Genomic DNA, 20,433 nt, shown 5'->3' on the forward strand with positions numbered 1-20,433 from the left:
CTGCCTAGCAAGGAAATGCATACATAGCAAGTGTTCAAAAACATCAGTTTGTATTTTTATGCCAAAGACTATGTCACTTTAAGTGCAAATATTGACTAGTTTACCTTCAATACAATTTCTCTCCTGGTTATCCACATATATTGAAATAGATAATTAACAAAAACAAAAATAAATAATAATAATAATAATAATAATAAACACTTTACTAGAATAGGAAAATGAGGAAATAGAGAAAATGCCAGAAGGAGGCACCCAATACTTAGGATCAAGTCCCTCAGTAATGCTCTTTCTATGCCACTCTCTCTCGGTCCTCCCTGATTATTGGTTTTTAGGAGGACCCCAAATTGCAGAGTTCATGCAAGTTTTCCTGATGGTCTTTACAATAATTAAACATGCAAATATTTTTTTTCTTTCATGACAGCTTGTCCTTAATTTTTCCAGAGGCTTTGCCTTGTGTCCTGTAACAGCAAATCTACCTAAGTTACCAATGCCATAATTATGGTTTACTGTTCTATCCCACCTACATAGCACAGCTGAGTTTGAAGCAGGCATCTATGACAATTTACTCAAATAATGGCCTCACAGTGGGATTTTTCAGACATCGTGGAAGTTCAGTGGGAACAATATGGTGGAACAGGAAGACTTCTTGATACAACTGAAATTCTTGTAAAGCCTAGTCCGACCACACTCCTTGAGTAAAAACAACGTTATTTCTAGTGTACAAAGAAAAAGGAGGGAGGGCTGTAATGGAAAATGTGCCTCTTACCTGAAAATAGCCAGCTTTGTCCTCTCTGATTCATCTCCTGCCACTCTCTGACGTAACAATGCATTCTTCTATGAATTTGGTCTCTTGTGGCATTAGATTGCAAAAAAAGTTACTTTCATACTGACTTTTATATCACGCTAGTGATAATTAACCTCAAAAGTAGTATTCATATGCCAGACACTATGCTAGTCAAGTTAGTTATTTTATTTACTAATTGCAAAACTCCTGAAGTGAGAATACTTCTTGTATTGCAAATAAGAAACCAAAGTTCAGTTAGTTGATCACATCACACAGGAAGCAAGTACTTAAAACGAAGTCTACTTAAATCAGACATTTTAGTTCATTTCATTAAATCAACCTACCTCCCTAATATATGTTTATAAAGATACAGCATAAATTAAGTTGATTCTTTTTCCCCAAACTACAAAAGAACATTTATTTAAAAAATCATGGAAGTGGAAGAAGTGAATGTTAAAAGAAATGGGCTCAGGAAACAAAAGTAGTCCCCTTGGAGTTTAGAAAAGAGAGATAAAGAAAATGGGTGGAGGCTCGGGGAAGGGAGGAGGTGCCGGCCTGCTCCCAGGAGGGAGAGTACCTAAATTAAGATGGATCTTGACAATCTCGAACCACAGGTAGCGAAAGCACAATTTTCATAATATTTGGAGGGACGAAAAAGAAAGCCAATAGTTAAGAACTTCAGGCTCTTGCCAGTATCAGTGTGTGGGGAGGAATCTGGGAAGATCAAAGTGTTGTTTGGGAGGTAGATTGTTGCAGCAATCAGGAATAGTTTAGATCTAGGCTGCAGATGAACCTAGACAGAGGAGAGCAGTCCCTGACACTGGTTGAGGAGACATAGGTACACAAACAAGTTAGGATGAGGCCGTTGCTAAAATTCACAACTAAAGCCTGGTTCTTTTGATTACATCAGGAATGCTAGTTTACCCCAGCAGTTCTGCTTTCAAGTGGTGCTAGGTGACCCGTGGACAATACTGAATAAAACACAGTACAGAATGATTTGAGTCAGATCTTCACCTTCGGGGAATAGTATAACATTTAGGCCATGGCACAGAGTCCCTACTATGGCTTTGGATGGCTTTTGTGGAAATTATCCAAATCTCTCAGTGCTGGGACGTGGCAGGGGAGGGGAGGGGAGAGAAGAGTGTGGAAAAGGTGGGCATCAGTGCTGTTCTGCTATTTGGGCAGGTACCCAGAACCTAAACTCCAGGCTCTGAACATTTTTCTACCTTTTCAGGTGTTTTCTGATCCTCTACACCCATGTCAGACCAACGGGGTTAAACACAAGGCCAGAGAAGTTCCAGGATTTGTGCACATGAGGTCGTAGTACTTCCTGACCAGGCTGGGGTTTCAACAGGGCCCCTGGAAAGCAGATCACTTACCCCCTCCAGAACAATGTTTCTTCTATTGAATGGCTAGAGATCTGGACACCAGTATGGTACTGTCACACTTATTTAGGGTAAGTCCCACTTAACTTACACAAAGAATAAAGGTACTTCAGATGCACTGATTAAACAAAAAATAAATATCTATGTACCACTTCTCTATCAATTGCTCTAAGTCTTCATCAATAAATTATTGTATTTCCCATGGGCCTGTTAATTTTGTAATACATTTTAAAATCAATTTTCTGTTAAATTTCTAGTCCCTGCAAAAATTATTTACTTGGGGGAGACTGTGCAGAGCATCAGAATGAAATACTGGTGCTGTGTGTGCAGCTGCAGGACTCTCAGAAGCTGGGAGTTGGGGACCATTTGTCTGGGCCAGCAATTGTTCTTAAACACACTGTAACTGAGTAGGGTTAAGTTTGGTAGTGCTCTAATAAGCTAAGCACCTACTAGGATGTCTCAAACGTTTGTTGTTGTTTTTCCATAAAGGGATGGTTTGTGACACTAAGTTCATAATTAAAACTTGATTTGAATAAAATACCTGTATAGTGTTGCCCTAAAATATATTTCAAAATTACTGTGACTACTGGTATTGTACATTTATTTTTATATTTTTACTTTATTTATATCATTTATTATGTGTCCAGAATGGGTAATAACAGGACTTAGAGTACTTTGATTTTTTTTTTTCTGGGTAAAAAAAAGGCTCAGGTAGAATATTGAAGCAAAAATAATAAAATCTGTGAAGGCAAGGCTAAAGTGGTGGGCAATAAGCAACAGGAAGACCCTCAAAAGAGGTTTGCCAAGATGCCTCTAGCTCAAAGTGATGATGTGCATTAGGAACTTCTCACGCGGTCTGTACTTTACTTCTATTCTGTGACTTTAATGTGGAGTCCACAACATGTCTATAAGAACTGGACATGAAATTTTAAAGCACTAATACAGATCCACCAGAATCTTTCAGCCTGAAAAGTACACAGAGCCCATTTCTGCTAAGTAACATTCCAAGAATCAAATTTTGGTTATAGGTTCTTGCTTTTCATCACTTTGAATATTTCTTGCTACTTCCTTCTGGCCTGCAAAGTTTCTTTGGAGAGCCCTGGCCGGTTTGTCTCAGCGGTTAGAGCGTCGGCCTGCCGTCCAGGGAGACCCGGGTTCGGTTCCTACTAACGGCACGTACCTCGGTTGCAGTTTGTCCCCGGCCCTGGTTGGGTCGTGTGGGTGGCAACCACTCGATGTGTCCCTTTCACATCGATGTTTCTCTCTCTCTCTCCCTCCCACTCTATCTGAACAGAATATTGAAAAAATGTCCTTGAGTGAGGATAAAAAAAAAAAAAAGTTTCTTTGGAGAAATCAGCTGAAGTCCTATGGGAGCTCTCTTGTAGGTAAATAACTGCTTTTCTCTTGCTGCTTCTAAGATTCTCTCTTTGTCTTTAAACTTTTGCATTTTGATAATGATCTGTCTTGGTGTGGGCCTCTTGGGGTTCATCTTGATTAGTCTCTCTGTGCTTCCTGGCCTTGTATATCTGTTTTCTTCACCAAGTTAGGGAATTTTTTCTGTCATTATTTTTTCAAACAGGTTTTCAACTTCTTGCTTTCTCTCTTCTCCTTCTGGCACACCCAAGATGCGAATGTTGGTATGCTGGAAGTTATCCCAGAGGCTACTTACACTATCCTCAGTTTTTTGGATTCTTTTTTCTTTTGTTGTTCTGATTGGGTGCTTTTTGCTTTCTTATATTCCAAATTGATGGTTTGCTTCTTGGCTTTCCTACTCTATATTGATTCTCTGTAAATTATTTTTTTATTTCAGTTAGTGCCTCCTTCATTTCTGAGTGTGCATCCTTCATTTCTGACTGGTCCTTTTTTATGCTCTTGAGGTCCTCACTAAGTTCACTGAGCATCCTTATAATGAGTGTTTTGAACTCTACATCTCTTAGATTGCTTATCTCCATTTCATTTAGTTCTTTTTCTAAAGTTTTCTTCTGTTATTTCATTTGAGACATGTTTCTTTGTCTCCTCATTTTGGCTGCTTCCCTGTGTTTGTTTTTATGTATCAAGTAGAGTTGCTATATCTCCTAGGCTTCCTAGGGTGGCCTATTATAGCAGGTTTCCTATAGGGTCCTGTGGCACAGTCACCCTGATCACTCCAACTGGGCCCTTGAGGTGCACCCCTTGTATGGACTGTACACTCTTCTGTTGTAATTGACTCTTGATTGCTGTTGCCATGTCAATGGGAGAGATTTACGGAGGCTGATCAGCTTCAAGGACTGCTTGTGCCCACTGACCACTGACCTCTGACTGCCTTGGAGGATCAGCTGTGCAGGGCCCATCACTCAGAGCAAAACGTACTTCAGCAGGGTTTTGGTACCCACTGAGTCCACTCACTGAGTGTGTCACTTGTGGAGGTGTTTGGGTGGTGGTGCTTCAATGTGGTCTAAAACTTTCCACTGGGTGTACTGGTTGTGGGGCAAGGTCATCCACTGCCTGTGTTCTACCTGGGGCCACCAAGCATAAGCTACAAAGTGATCTACCAATGGCTGCTTCTTGTGCTAGTCTTGGAGGTACCCAGGCTAAGCCAAGCTATGAACCAAGATTGGCTACTTCTAGTGCTGTGCCTGGGGCTACTTAGTGAGAAATATGGGGCTCATTGAGGCCAGGATCTGCTTTTTTGAGAGAATTTAGAAAAATCTTAAACAGGAGCCAACACAGACCATTCCTATGGTAAAGCCAGTAGAACAACATAAGTGGGCCTGATAGTTGGGTGGGTTAGGGCCTCAGGGAATTACCAAGCCAGGGCAAACAGTGTGAGCCAGGTTGCTGGAGTCCCAGATATGGCAGCTGTCTACTGGTCCTGTAGTGGAAGGGCTCACCAAAGGAATAAAGACCTCCCTGCCAGTAAGTCTGTCCCAGAGAAAGCTGCTTCTCCAGCCCTCGTCCCAATGCCAAACAACTCAGTTCCTCCCCATATGTCTCTGGTGCCTTTCAAGCTGCCTCCCCCATGCTGGAGCTGGAGGGTACAAGTTCTGGAGAGTAAGTCCACGTGAGGGCCCTTTAAGAGAAATTGCCTGAGGCTCCAGAAGCCTTAGCCTCCCGCAGTCTCATTTCCCACTGGTTTTACAGCCAGAAGTTTTGGAGACTTCTCTTCCTGGCACTGGAACCCTGAGCTAGGTGCCTGGTGTGGGAGGGGGACCCTTCATTCCTCAGGGGGGAACCTTCACAGCCAAGATATCCTTCTAATTTTTATCCACCACATGTAGGTGTGGGACCAGCCTGTCCACACCTCGGCCCCTCCTACCAGTCTCGTTGTGGCTGCTTCTTTAATTTTGTAGTTGTAGGACTTCCATTCAGCTCGACATCAGGCTGTTCTGAATAATGAGTGTTCTGTAGTTTAGTTGTAATTTTGGTGTGGTTGCGGGAGGACCCGATACCGCGTTTACCTACACCGCCATCTTGACTGGAAGTCCCTCCAAACTTGACTTTAGAGACACTATTAAACACAGTGGTTCTGTCCCTAGAATCCTGGAATAGAAGAAATAGGACATGTATTGGCCTGTGGGGAAAGGGGAAAGGGAAAGGGTTCATAATGTTTAAGGAAAGGCAGTCAATTCAATTAAATGTCAGTTAAAGGCCTTTCTTTTGAGACCAGCTTCTTTATCTTTAATCTGACCTTCTCCCCATGTGTTTGTGTGTAAATTGTTTATTGATACCATGTATGATAAAGGTCACAGCTAGTAAATATGTCCTATTTCATATTATACATCACTCAGGTCTAATGTTTCTGACCAAACCCCAAAGGAATGAATGTTAGTCACAGAGCTCAGCATTAGGAAAATAATTGAATTTGTCTGGCTCTGCAGTACAAAATGATTTGAAGGACAAAGAGGACTCATAGTCTGAAAGGCCAAGTCAGAAAGAGAGGAGTGTTTTGAGAGTGTTTGTTTGTTTTTCCTCCCCAGAGTATGCCATGCCTTCATCCAATGTTATGTAAAATACTTAGGTAAAGATCTTAAGCAAAACAAAGGAAAATCTTCACAGTTTGGTGTTAATTTTCTGAATATTTCAGACAAATTTATTTAACAAAGATGTAAAAGAGAAAGAGAAAGTGGACTGACCATCCTTAAATGAGTGGTCTAGTGTAACACTACTTCTAGGTCCATGGCCCTGTCAAAAGGAGCAGCCTATTATGATACAGTCAGGTTGGGTCTGTGTCATTTCATGGAAAAATAAAGTTATGCTTGCAAACTTACCAGGTTAAAAGCAAAGAACCATTTGATTTTCCAGAACATTACGAACCTGAGCCATGTACCAGCTTCTTAATGTTTCAGTATGTGTTGTGCCCCAAGCACAGTGCTAACCACTTTAGATATGCTCTCTCTTTTATTTTTTAAACCTCACCCAAAGGTACCTCCTGCATAATCCAGACCAGGGCAGGGGACTGAACTGCAACTGAAATATTTGCCCTTGACCGGAATCGAACCCATGACTCTTTGGTCCAAGGGCGGACGCTCTATGGCTGAGCTAAACCAGCCAGGGCTATGTGTGCTCTTTTAATCTGTCCAATAACCTAGTGAGAGAGGTATAATTATTATAATTATATGCCTAATTTATAGGGGAGAAACTGAGTTCCAGAGTCTAAGGAGCATGCCCAAGGTCTTACACTTAGTGGTAACACTAGGACTTAAACGTAAGATTTGAGGTCAGAGTCTCAGCCCAGGTGTCTTACTCACTGAGTTTCTGATCCCTATGCCTAGTACTCATCATGTTCTCTGTGCATGTAGAATGCCTAAGAAACACTTTCCTTCTCAAAAGTTATATAGTTTAATTGGAGAGCTAGAATCAGCCACTGGAAGTACTTTTACCATGGGGAGTGAAGTCTGCTCTTCACTTTCCGTTGTAGCACTGGAGAAACAAGCCCCCATTCACAGTCTCACACCCAGGTAAGTAAGGACAGAGAAGGAGCTAGGTCCCATGACTCAGGATCCCCAGAGGTCCCTAAACTAAATCAACTGATTTTTCTTTGGTATTTATTCATAAGTTACTATTTTCCAGGCATTATGCCAATATAATTTGTTTCCTCTCATCATATTTCCTCTCAAAATACCATGTATCTCTTCAAACTTTATGCACTTTGATACTTCTTTGGAAATTTTCTCTTTATCAATGAACAGGGGACACGTTTTTAGACCGATCTGTTTTAGAGCTGTAATCAGAGTGAATGGCTGCATGGTAATCACGGGTGGACTGAGTGAAAAGTCATCAGAAGGAGACACACAAGACAGCGGGACGCAAACATTTTTGCTTTTACTGTGCTCTGAAGAGTACAGAAATTTAGCTGAGGTTTGATTTGATCCTTCCTGTTTCAATCCATGTTCTTGCCTTATTCTTATAGCACCTTCACTTCCCCAAAAGAAATAAAATTTATCCAGGATAAAATTTTCATGTTTTAAACATTTCTCAAAATACCCCTAGAAATATAATCATTATGGGGCCCCTATTGTCTTGGTTAATTTGTGATTAGTCTCTTTATTATATAATATTATATAGTTTCCCTTAATAGACTAGAAACTCTCCCCAGAATTGTTGTGATAGTATTGCAGTATTTTATAAATATGTTATACAATTGAAAAGTCTACATACACTCATAGATTTTTGACAGTAAAATGTCTATTTGTACAATGACTTTTCCTTGACTTGTTTGTTCCTTGAGGAATAATAGTCTGATAGCTAGGGCTGAAATACAGTTATTTTATCAAATAAAAATCACAGTGAATGCACTCTGACCTTACAATACAAAGTAATAACAGCAATGTGAAGAAAGCATACAGTCATTATTAGTGAAAAATTTATACTGATATAAATATTGAAAGGTAAAATATCATTCCCCCCCTACAAGATTTTCTTTAAATATCAACCATTTTGAAAAAAATCTGAAAAGCACCCTTTGGATTTTCTTTGTTATTCTCTTTGTTACCTGTACAAGGTTCTTTCAGAAACTACCAATTTTATTTTAAAGTTTTAATCAATATTTCACATGGTGAAATCTTTTTCTTTGACACCATGAGTTATCAAAGCATTTTCTTCTTCCCCAGGCAGCAGCTTTGAGCTGTGACTCACAATAGATCTTGTGGATACTGTCCTATTCCTGCAAAGATTAGATCAGGCACCATGGGAATTCCTTTTCAAGTTTATTACTCTTAAATCAGCATAAGCAACACACAAATTCCTCTGTTCTAAAGGTGAGTTTTCCTCAGTAGTACTATATTGCTGATCACATTTGATTTTCATTAATTCAAAAACAACATACTGATGTACAGTTGAAAATTGTTAACTGGACATAGACTTATTTGATTCTTCCCCCACCTTTTTGTTGTTGTTGTTGCTAAGTAGTTGTTTCCAAAAAAAAAAAAACAGCAAAATTTTCTCCTTTATATAGTTCCTACCCTTTAAATCGCATATGAAATAAAATCTTTCAGGTAAAAAATTAGTCTTCTTTCAACATAAAACCTCCCTCCCTCCTTCCCTCCCTCCCTCCCTCTTTCCCTCCCTTCCTTCCTTCCTTCCTTCCTTCCTTCCTTCCTTCCTTCCTTCCTTCCTTCCTTCCTTCCTTCCTTCCTTCCTTCCTTCTTTCCTTCCAAGTTTTGTAGTTTATTAGGGTAATATGAGAGGTAGACAACCCAAGTGACAGAAGGAAAACTGAAAATATCCCTTCAAGCCAAGTGAGGGCCTAGATTTGACCTCCACAGAGGGACAAGAAACTGTTGGGTTAGCAACAACGTTCTCTGGGTTAGCCATCTTGCCAGGATGTGAGTGTGTCAGCCAGACTTCCTGCTACCCCCAACCAAGGTGGGAAGGAGGCAAAGATTTAATTATAAAATCAATTCAGAGGCAAACAAAAGCTGTAAAGAAAAGAGACCTTAAAAAAGAGTCCCAGGCTTTTACTCTGAGCGCCTCAAATACATTGACAAGTAGTTCCACAAAATGTTTCTTAAAAGGTAAAATGCCTAATATTTTCAAGAGCTCCCCTAGGCTTCTCCCCCCGTGCCATATCACACTGCTAGATGTCCATGGCAGAGCCCAAAGGCCATATTTTTGAAGAAAGAAAAACAAGAATAAGGTCTGTTGCTCTTTACGGAGAGAGTAAGGAGTTGTAGGTTGATGGGAGCTTTCCCACGTGGGCCTGTGTTCCTGGCACAGTTCTAGGCGAGGGGCACCTTTTGTCATCTGTGCTTCAGGGTCCTCTAGTCTCTGCTCAGGGCTGTTAATTTCTTATTGAATGTGTTTCGAGTCCTGAGCAACAAGACAGCGAATGATTGGACAAAGTCTGAGATTTTCTCGCTGCTGCTGGTGATGACCTCAGTGTACTCCGGGTTCACCCAGTCCTGGTGAATTGTTGCTACGCTGGATCATCTTGTCCTGCCATGGCTGCCTGGCTGCTGCCTAAAGGACCACACTCTGTATTTACACACACACACACACACACACACATATACATACATGTCTATATATATGTATGTGTGTATATCTAAAGATGAGTTACCAGCTGTTCCTGGGTGCAGAAGTGGCAACTTGGGGTTGGGTTTACACCCTAAAAATAATAATTTCTCTCTCTGCATATTATTAGCTGTTTTTGGGTTAGATTTGTGCTGAAAGAAGGGTTTTTCTCCATTAAGTCACGAAGGAGAGCTACGTTACAGTGGCCGAAACCAGACTTCTGTGGATTTCAGTCCTGTCTCTGCCATTTACTTGATGTGAGACCTTGGACAAGTCACTTAGGTTCTCTGAGTCTCATTTTCCTCACATGTATCACTGCCTGACTCATTGGCTGGGTAGAAGGATTTGATGATACAATCCCCCAAAACACTTAATCCTATTCTTAACACATCATGGGTGTTTTACACATATTAATACCATTATTAACTATGTAGTAAGTCTGATGTACAGAGACAAACATTTGCTTTAAATGTTTCATACTTATTTAACAAAGGAATAATTTCTTTTCCCACATTTTCCCCAATTTATCTTTTTGAGTACCTTTTAGTTTTCTTTTTTTTTTTTTCCTCCAGTGAAGTCTAATAGGTAAAATGATATTATTTCCTAAGAATAGAAAGCAACTGGGGTATAACTAATAAGTTCTTCTGGGGATAACATTTTAAACATGACTTTTCTTAAGCAGTCAATATTTCTTTAATATTAGATAGCTTCAGATTGTTATGATTTGAATGTTCTGTGATTAGCTGACCAGAAGATTCTTAAAGAAAAATGCTAAAGTCAGTAGGTTCCAATTAAAATGTACAGTTGGGCTATGAGGGAAATTTGCTTCTCATGCAGCTAATACACATTTGGCTCTGTTAAGGGAGGCAATGGCTGTCTCTGTTATTGATGACTGTCTGGGTACGTCCCTATTTTAAAAGAATTGGGTAAGTAAAAGATGAAGTCATTTTCTAAAGCTTGGCCCACTGCCCTGCATTCTCTTCACTCTGACTATTCAGACGGTGGGCACATATGAGCGAAAAGGGAAGTGTGCTGCTGACTTGAAAAATGGGGTAAATGAACCACGAAGATGTGTAATACAAACAAAACCATTTTAGCAAAGTAGTTTGCATCTTTTCACTCATAAACAATCAGCATACACTCCAGAAATTAGCCAGCTTTTAATATTTTAATTAATTTGAAATGTTAAGTGGATTGCAGGTCTCTACATCCTTGTTGAAGGCTGGAGGGAAGTTACTAATGAATAGAATTTTTGAATAATGAATAGAACTTCTGGGAAAGAGAATTTTCTGCATCCAGGAAATTCTCACACATGGGAAATTTTTATAAGATTTTAGCATTTTTGACTAGGATCTAAATCACTTCTTTACATTATTCTATAATTAAGTCATTCTATGACATAATTTTATGCACAATGATTCAGAAAATATTCAGTGGAGCTACTGAATGACAGGAATATATTTTTAAAGAGAAAAATATATAATATAATTATTTGGAAAATTAAATGTTATGGGGAAAAACTGAAAAGGTGTTTTCAGTAAGATCCCTTTCATCCCCTTGGCTAGAATTCTTCCCAGAATTTCTTTTCTATGGGAAATAGTATATCCAAAGTCACACCTTCTTTTTCTGAATAAAGACTTTTTTTTTTTTAACTTATTTTTTTTTTATTGATTTTAGAGAGGAAGGGACAGAGAGATAGAAACATAGATGAGAGAGAGCATCGAATGGCCACCTCCTGCATGCCCCCTACTGGAGATTGGGCCCACAACCTGAGCATATGCCCTGACCTGGAATTGAATAGGCGACCCCTTGGTGCATGGGTCGCTGCTCAACCACTGAGTCACATCGGTCGGGTTGAAGACATTTTTTAAGGATGTGGACATGGATTAAAGAATGACCCTCTTTGCTCAGTAAAGGCCCCTAAAATTATGGTTTATTCCTGGCTTGCAAAACCACCAGCTGGTGAAAAACAGCCATCTGTCCAGGTAGGTGAATCTAAATCAGTTCCACTTAAAGAGAAAGTTTCTGTTTAATTCTAAGCAAATTATCTAAAGGCAAGCTTATAAACCAATGGTAATCAGAAATCTGATTTAAAACAAAAAACAACACTCTACCATTTTGCTTTCATCCTCATCAGTCTGGAGAGGGTGTTTCAGCCTAAGGTGAGCCCTCTGATGTCCTTTCACAGGGACCACTTCCAAGCTAATGCCACAGGGTCAGGTGCCCACAAAGTGAACAATAACCCTCACTCTGTGATGCTAAATGTACCTGCCATTCTCCATTTGCAATCCCCGTCTCCCCATGATGCCTGTTCTCAGAGAAATGTTACTAAAGCATGGAGCCTAACTGCTTGTAAAAGAGCTGTCCTGGAATACACTTAAAAGCTTTTTATCCTCCTTACTGTGAAGCATATCACATTTTCTTAGTCTAGGAATAACTATCATTCAACCACAGTCCATCAGCTCCTAAAAGTGAAAAAACGATATACTACCTATGGATTTGTGTTATGTTATAAATCATGTCAGGAGAAGTTTAAGAATTTCATGTCTTCAATCCAAAAGTCTCTTTTAGAAATATTTAGAATAAATTACTCAGAGGAAACTAGAAATAAAATTCTTGAATATTCTTTTAGAGAGAGTATTACAATTTTATCTTTGAAAGAAAGGAAACCTTCAGAAATAAGGTAGTATGTGATAAAGATAAATTTTCCATGGATGGTGTTTAGGAGTTTCTGCTATGGAACACATGTCTTAAAGCACATGAGCCACTTCTCAGTGTATACATAGAATGATATTGCTGTTGGTGTCAGATATGATGGATGGCTATAGTTTTGCAAAGTGATGCTTTGTATCTCTGTGAAATGAATCTCAATTCAAAACGTCAGTGACTCTTTTCTTACATATGCCTGAAATTATGGTGGTATGTCTGAAATATGGAGACATGCAATGATATATTACATTACAGTTATTTTGTTTATTAAATAGTATTTAATAATCATACATAGAAGTTTCAAGTTTGTAATATATATATCTTGGTATATCTTACGTTTCTTAATTTTTTTAAAAGACATGTGCACCTCTAAGTGTATTTGCTAAGTTCACTTAGGATAAATTATGCTAAATATTCTAAAAATGCTAATATCTGTATAAAGGATGAGCCCAGGTAACTTTTAATTGATTTGGAGATACTGGACACTTTAATTTTTTTTTATCTGAAAACTATGAACTGATGGCATTGCCAGTATTCCTGCTTTACTGGACAGCTTTCCTGATGATCATTACTAGGGAACAGACTGCTGTGTGTTTGTCCACTTGCAGGCTTTCAGTGACATTTACAAACACATACTATTTTGCCCTTCTATTCAAGCTGAGGTCAGTGACTGTGACTCCCTTGATTACCAGTTTATTCCTGAGAGACTCACATAGTTCTTGGCACAGAGTAGGTGCTCAAAGCCTATTTTGAGTGAATGAGGGAAGGAATGCGGAACGCCCCAACAGCTGATTCCTGAGAGACCTACACATCAACCAACTTAGGAAGAGGTTAGGGAGACAAATTTCTTGCCAGCCTGTGGCAGCTGCACCTGCCACGCCTCAACTTCCTGATTGCCGTCCAATGTGGAATCCGTCTGATCATCTCTCTCCTCCTACACCCTCAGATGAATGAAGACATTTTTTTCAGCTTTGTATTCTCTTTAGCACGACACATTCTTTTTTAGCTTTCCAGTTTCCAAACACTCTTCTATGACTTCTGAAATCTACAGTCTATGATTAACTAACACTCATGTAATCACAATAACAATGTAATCAAAGAAAGTTATCTTCACTTGTTTCGTTAACTGACAATGCCTGTGCCTTTAAACCATTTCTTTCCCTTGTGGATGGAGGACTGCTGTATCCTACAACCCACTTTTCTCAGTGTTGAGGCATGAATTGGACATTCTCCTCATTTTCCACCTTCAGTTAAGTATTCTTCCATTCTCATAGGAAAACTTGGCATCTGTGATTGCAGAAATATTGTAAAAGGTTACGTAAATATAGTCATGGTGGAAATTCCCACATAATTAGATTTTTATTTTCTTTTCCTCTGTAAATTTCTTCATTGTTCGCATTTTTAATAATATGCATGTATTATTTCCCCCCTAAAAGTTATGTTCATTTATTTTTTTCACTTTTATTTAGATGTAATTACACATATAACATTGCTTAAATTTGTTTATATGTTGATTGATACAGATATATTATAAAATGATTACCCCATTTTGTTAACACCTCCATCATGTCGCATAATCAACATTTCTTTTTTGTGGCGAGAACATTTAAGATCTACTTTCTTCTCCACCTTTCAGTATATAATACAATATTATTAACCATAATCACTATACAGCTGGCCCTCGTTTATTGCGGTTAATCAGTTCCAGACTCTACCTCAATAAATGAATTTCTGCGAAGTAGGAGTCTTTATTTATAAATAGAATATTTTCACAGTTAGAGCATAGAAAACCTGTTTATGACCTTCTAAATATGTTTTTAAACATTATTAGAGCCCTCTAGACTTGAGGTAACACCCTTTAGTCACCATTACACTCATATTACCCAATATATTAGACAAAATAAGAGAAAATAAGATATATTAGACATTACAAATACCACATTATTATTATTGTACATTTAATTTTACACACACACACAGTTCTTACACACAACCACTACCCTATGAAAATAGTGCAACTTGTTCGATGATGAAGTTATGAAGATGAAGAAGAGCAAGCAAAGAAGAGCAAGGTTACTGCTCCTCTGAAGGCACAACCTCAGTAGGAGAGTCTTCAGGTGGTGCAGTATCTTCAGCAGGTGCGTCGTCATATTCCGCTGAAGGAGTAGTAGGAGTAGGCAGTGGGTGTCCGGGTGCGCGGGTGAAGAACATCATGATAGGCGGTTACTGACGCTGTCTTTTCATATGCGTGAGGAGGCTTTTGTAGGGTTCTATCGCTCCATCAAGTGCATTCTGGAACTGCAATGCACGCATCATTTGTGGGTCCCATTTGCCAATCATGTCCTGTACTACCTTAATAGTTTTCACTACTTGCGAGACACGCTCAAGTGGAAGGCCAACATCCTCTTCCTGACCCCCAGAAACCTCTGGCTGCTCTTCTTTCTCCTCACTCACAGACTTAGTCATCTCCACCAGATCCTCGTCAGTTAAGGGATCCAAATGTGTCTTCAGTAGTTCTTCCACGTCATTGCGGGTCTTTTCTGTGAAAACTTCTCCTCCAGCATCCAGGCTAGCCTAACTGCCTTACCCACTGCCGAGTTGCTTAGATCCTCTGGGGTGAATCCTCTGTAGTCGTGGACAATTTCAGACCACAACATCTTCCGGTTTGCCTTCAAGGTCTCCATCATTATGTCCTTCAACGCGGCCTGGATATTCTTCAGACAGGTTGCGATGGTATACAGCTGCCAGTACGCCTTCAGCAAGAGGTTCTCCTCAAGGTCCATGCCTTCGACGAGATGCTGCAGGGTGTTTCGTGTGTAGAGAGCTTTGAATGCACGAGTAACACCTTGATCCATGGGTTGGATCAGAGAAGTGATGTTGGGAGGAAGGAACTCTATCCACACACCTTGTAGGATAGGTCTTGCGCATGACCTCCAGTATTGTCCATGAGGAGAAGGATTTTAAACTCGAGTCCCTTCTCTGCAAGATACAGCTTGACTTGGGGGATGAAGCACTTGTGGAACCGGTCCGGTGACAGCTGCTTTGTGATCCAGCCCTTGTTGTTGTGCATCCAGTGCACTGGCAGTGGGTTCTTGTTCTTCTTCTTCAGGGCCCTGGGGTTCTTGGCCTAGTAGATAAGGACAGCTTGAGCAAAAATCCCTCAGCATTTCCACACATAACAATAGTCACGTGATCCTTATACGCCTTGAAGCCACGAACCTAGGCCTCATTCTTGAAAATGAATATCCAGAAAGGCATTCTTGTCCAGAAAAGTCCTGTTTTGTCCATATTGAACACATGTTCTGGATGATACTCGGCCTCCTCAAGGATCTTCTGGAATGTGTTGTTCACGTAGTCCTCTGCTGCAGGCTGGTCAGCAGAGGCAGCTTCTCCATGGAGAACGACACTCTTCAGATGATACCTCTTCTGGAACTTCTCAAACCAACCCTTGCTCTCCGTGAAATCCATGAATGTTGCAGAAGAGGGTCCTGGTTGAGGTTCGTCCACTGTAAAGCTCTGATAGAGCTGCCTTGCCTTCTCCTAGATGACCAGCAAATCCAACGAAATGTTCTTCTTGTGGCTGTCGCTGATCCAAATGGCTAGGGCAGACTTCGTTTTCACTGTGAACTTATTACGATTTGTCACGATGCGCTTTGCTTCCTTGTTGAAAGAGACAGTAGCCGTTGCATGGATGTTCTTTTCATCTTTACAGATGGAGCGTACACTAGACTCATTCAAGTAGTAATGGCAGGCAATCTTCACAATTTTCTTGCCATCTTTGATTATATTCAAGAGTTTCACCTTCTCCTGGATGGTAAGCATCTTCCTCTGGCACTTAGTTTCATCGTCAGAAGCCATAGAAAAAGCAGCACGTTTAAGAGTCATCATGGGGCTTAGATAAAAGTTCTCAGAAATCGCAAACACTCACAAGAGCAAAGATGCTTTCGATGCATAGCAATGTAGAAGCGTGTATGAGAGAAACAATTTTTCATGAGGCTGAGCCAATCAGTGGCCAGGATAGGATAGCCAGTCAGTGAACAGCATGATCTGATTGGCTTGATTTTACCACACCCAATTTTTTGGGAAAAAGTTATTGCTCATGCAAAAGGAGTGGTCGAGTGGTTGCACCTGGCATTGAAGGATTCCTGGGGTGCTTGAATACATAGGCCTACAGTCCATACATACAGTAATTTTAATTGTAATTGTAACACAGGGGTGTATAATTGACTCAGACTACCGAGTGTGTGCTGTACCATTTTCACTGTCTTGATCAACTTTTTAATGAATATATTTGAAAAAACCGCGATAGAGTGAAGCCTCAAAAGTCGAGGCGCAAAGTGGCAAGGGACGACTGTACTGATCTCCAGAACTTATTCATATTAATGAAAGTTTGTACCTTTGATTAATGACTCCCCACGTCCCCAGCCCAGTCCCTGGTAAGCACCACTCTACTCTGTTTTTAGATACTATTTATAAGTGAAATCATACAGAAATGGTCTCTCTGTGTAATCCTCTCTGTGCAGTCTTCCCAAGGTGTGCCCACTGCCCTGGAGGCTGGTGACAGGGCTTGCTAGGGCTGGGGCATGCAGGTGCATAGCTGAGAGGTGGGGGTAGCTACAGGTGAGTACAGTGGTATATGCTAGTGACAGAAGACAGGGCCTGGTCTGGGGCGGTCCTGACTGTTGGCCTGTGCCCCTGGGGTTGCACAAACTTTCTGGGCCTGTGCACTGCAGAGGAGGCCAGTGAAGGGGGCCATGCCTGGGGCAGGCAAGTGCACTTCTAGAGGGGCTAGCCCTGAATGTGCATGTGACAGGGGCGTGTCTAGGTGACTTCTTAAAGTGGCATAGACACAGAGGTCCGAGTTAGCTGACAGGGTGATTGATGGAGCTCCCAAGGGGTCAGGGAGGAGGAAATGGGGAGGGACTTAGGAGGCTGGCATCAGTGAATGTGAATACCTGTGGAGCAAAGGCTGAGGAAATTTGCAGGGTGTCTTGAGCATCTGGGTGGCGATGGTTCCTTCTTTAGTGGTGAGCCTGCTGGGTTAGTTCTAGACCAGGTCACTGTGAACCACAGCACTCCCACCGCCGGGCTTCTATTAATAGCCCCTGCTGTTCTTCCTTGTTTCTAGCTGTCTTTACAAGTCCCAGCTGTTCTTCTTTTTCCTTCTGGAGTTAAAAGCAATGCATAGTGTTTATTCATTTAAAACTTCATATAGCCCGGCCGGTGTGGCTTAGCGGTTGAGCATCGATCCATGCACCAAGAGGTCACCGGTTCGATTCCTGGTCAGGGCAAATGCCCAGGTTGTGGGCCTGATCCCAACTGGGGGGCATGCAGGAGGCAGCCAATCAATGTTCTCTTTCAGTGATGTTTCTATATCTCTCTCCTTCTCTCTCTAAAATCAATAAAGAAAAAAAAACACACTTCATATATATAGGAAGAGGGCATCCAGGGGTGACCATAACAGAAAAAACTCTTAGTCTCATGTTAGGTTACATTCTAGTGGAGAAAAATAATAAACAGCTACAATTTTAAATATATAATGTCAGATAAGGACAAGTGGTAGGAAGAAAAATAAAGCTAGACAATGTGCTGGAGAAAGAATGCTGTTTTACATTAGGATGACCATGAAAAGGGTTCTTTGATGGGCTGAAGAGGCTATTAATGAAGTTGTCCAGAAATAGGTGACTACATAAGTGAGCAGACTTTAATCAGATGAGGAGAAATGCCCTTGATATTACTTTTATTTTTGTAGCTGCTTAAGGCTGTCACGGACAAGCATACAACAAATAACCCTCTTTCCCACAAAACGTGGATAAATATGATAGATGTTATGTTATTTTGCATAACATTAACATTTGGACTTTATAAGAATAAGTTCGTGGGCAACTATAATTATTCATATAGCCTTTCAATTGTCTCTGGTTTTGCAGCATTTAGCCACAGAAAAATAATGCCCTTTCTGGTAAGACATTACTGCATTTTAAGATTCCTCTCTCTTACCACCACCAACAAAAACCCCATATGATTTATTATGATCAGTTATAATTTCCATTTAAAAACACATTTTTATGTTCTAAAATGGCAGCATATGTTTGAATGCTTGATTCACCAAAAGAGGTACATATTAATTCAAAGGCAGTAATTCTATGTTACTTTTTAGTTATTGTATTCAAACAGCATGGGTGTCCTTGTACAAAATAAGAGAGAAATCAGTAAACACGAGAAGAAACTATTTCTAATACAGAGGGGAAAATAATAGACATTGTTGGATTTTTTTTTTTTATTTAACATAGATTATAATGTGACTACAAAGAGCCTCATTAATAAAATATTTTTTTACAGAGAAGTTAAAAAGGTGATTTTCTGTAAATCATTGGGGGAAAAAAATGAATGCTGTAACTATAGTTTCCATCCATGCATTATATTATCTATATGCCAAGGGAAGCAAGAACTGATTAGAACTCCTCTAAACGGGTCATTAGTTAAGCAGAAGGCATGTGGCTAGGAAAGTCATTAACTATTTTTTCCGGTAGAATGTTTTCTTAATGCATGGTACAACCTAGGCGACACAATGAGAGCAATTTTGACTTTCATTTTATTCAAAAAAGGTAAAAAGCAAGGCTTTAAGAGCTGTCATTTAAAAAAAATTAAGCCTGTGGTTATTCAGAAATAGGCTTTACCATAATTATTAAATAGAAAGAAGAAATCCATTAGCTAACAAAGAGATGGGCCAAATCCAAACTGATTACTTCACAAACACAATATACCTAAAATCTTGAACAAACAAAGGCAATTTTGTTAGGTGAAGTGTTCTTTCTCTCAGGACTATTTTTTTAATTGCTTCTGCTTTGACAAATCGATAGGGTAAAAAACAAAACAAAACAACAACAACAACAATAAAACACTTTATAAGACCTTCTCATAACTGCAAAAGGATGATAAATGTTTGAAACGAAATCATATTAGATGTATTAAAGTTTAATGTACACCTCTTATAGAAAAGTGTTTACTACCCTATCAGGATATATTTACTGATTCTAATGTTCAGGTAAAAATACTTTCAGCACAGTTGTAGTCAATTCAGTTCAAGCCAGAGCAATAAGCCTATAGAAAGTACTTACTCTTTATAAAGCAGGTGCTACATGAAATGTGGGATATGAAGATACTCAGATTTGACAGCTAGTCTCTAAGGAATCGGAAACTAGTGTGGGAGAAAGAGGTTTAAAGCAATTAACCATAAAGTAAGACATAATGTATTAAGTGCTATGATATAGGTACTGTGTGACAGGAGAGTAGAGCAAAAGGGAGAATTAATTCTGACTAGGGAAGGAAAAAGATTCCTGAAAGTGGCTTTTGAGCTAATTCTGTTTGAAAACCAGATTTTGATAGGTATCCGATTTCCTTCCCTGTGTGTGTCTCTGGCTATTTCTTTTATGTATTTGTCCAATGAGTCCAATCAGTAGTGTGCCAGAAATTATTTTAAAATTTTGGAAGACAAAAATGGCTGGAACATGACTATTGCTTATATTAAATGCTTTGCAAAAATCCTATGTTGTGTCTTTATGCTCTTAAATCAGGTCTCTAGCTCAGACCTCTCCTAATTCTCAGCGCTACATCTCCCATTTGCGTTCCAGATGTCTCATCCTGGATGCTCTGCTCCACCACAAACTCTAGATTTTTAAATTAAAATTTACCTTCTCTCCAAATCAACACCTCTAATTTTACAAATATAAAATGAGCATCTAACATACGTCTTGTTCATGCAAAATTATTCATCTACTCATTTAAATCTGACTTCCAAAGTCATGTTTGCCTGTCACCTCTGATGAGATTCTCACCTAGGCTCTCCATGGTCCCACAGGCAGCACAAGGTTGTTACCAATTAACATGTCCTTCGGTTTTCAATAGGAAGCAAGATCCTCAGCTCCGGACCACTTTCGTTTTTTGTTTTGTTTTGTTTTCATTTCTTACTCCACCACATAAACAAGTACCAAAACTGGCAGAATTTTTTCTCTAGTTTGTAAGGTAGGGAGGTCCTCTGACATCTTAATTTTGACATTTCCC

General features: G+C 39.8%; 1 protein-coding gene across 2 annotated transcripts in view; it reads right to left on the bottom strand.

Moving 5' to 3' along the window:
- Positions 1-17,328: 17,328 nt before the first annotated feature.
- ST8SIA4 (ST8 alpha-N-acetyl-neuraminide alpha-2,8-sialyltransferase 4) overlaps positions 17,329-20,433 on the bottom strand; it is a 119,620-nt gene continuing 116,515 nt past the window's right edge. For both annotated transcript variants that reach the window (XR_004961825.1, XR_004961824.1), the window contains exon 7: positions 17,329-17,534. The gene's annotated coding sequence lies outside the window, so the exon portion shown is untranslated. The remainder of the gene's footprint in view (positions 17,535-20,433) is intronic.

This window comes from Molossus molossus, unplaced genomic scaffold (genome assembly GCF_014108415.1).
Source record: "Molossus molossus isolate mMolMol1 unplaced genomic scaffold, mMolMol1.p scaffold_m16_p_3, whole genome shotgun sequence".
Lineage (NCBI taxonomy): Eukaryota > Metazoa > Chordata > Mammalia > Chiroptera > Molossidae > Molossus > Molossus molossus.